Here is a 670-nt window from a genome sequence, read left to right as displayed (position 1 = left end):
GGATGCATCAGGTGGTTTTAATGACTGTGAAATAAACAAGTTCTTGAATTAACACTGTCTCTGGAGTATTATTTTTAGGCAGTATGTAAATAGCAACAGCAGCAGTAGTGGTCACAGAATAACTGAAACATTTGTGAAAAAGAATAGTTAACTATCGCACTATAGAGCCGTAATATTTGTGCAATACGATGTCATTTTACATCACTACAGTATAACTGTACCTGTGCAGTACATTGCTCATATACCTGTATTACATTGCAGAATTATTGTACCTACACCGCAGTAAAGTGTCATTATTCCTGTGCATTACATTATTATAATGCCTTTACAGCACAGCAGCACCTCACACCTGTGCATTGCTATTATACCTGTACTGCTCAAGCAGTAGTGATTACGGAGACAGAGAAAAAATTTTAAATAAAAAAAAAACAAAACAAAAAAAAAACGTTTGAAACTATGTTTCTCTTCTCACTGTATGCTGACACTGCTGTGCGCATCACACATCCGTTGCTGATTTTGGAGGGAGTGGACGAGCATGCACTCTCCTCCGAAGCGAGTGCTTTTACTACACCGCGGTTCGCTGTGTACGTCGCTCCGGATGAGAGCGTCTGCTGAAAATGCCTGTAACGTAATTTAATGTGTTTGACTTTTACAGATGTGAGTCACAGCC

General features: G+C 39.3%; 1 protein-coding gene across 1 annotated transcript in view; it reads left to right on the top strand.

Moving 5' to 3' along the window:
• Positions 1–52, top strand: part of camkmt (calmodulin-lysine N-methyltransferase) — a 118,221-nt gene extending 118,169 nt beyond the window's left edge. The window contains exon 11 of the mRNA XM_064317552.1: positions 1–52. This exon is cut by the window's left edge and continues 1,150 nt beyond it. The gene's annotated coding sequence lies outside the window, so the exon portion shown is untranslated.
• Positions 53–670: the final 618 nt, after the last annotated feature.

Source organism: Anguilla rostrata, chromosome 18, assembly GCF_018555375.3.
Source record: "Anguilla rostrata isolate EN2019 chromosome 18, ASM1855537v3, whole genome shotgun sequence".
In the NCBI taxonomy this organism is placed as follows: Eukaryota; Metazoa; Chordata; class Actinopteri; order Anguilliformes; family Anguillidae; genus Anguilla; species Anguilla rostrata.
This window is presented reverse-complemented; position numbering and strand designations above follow the sequence as displayed.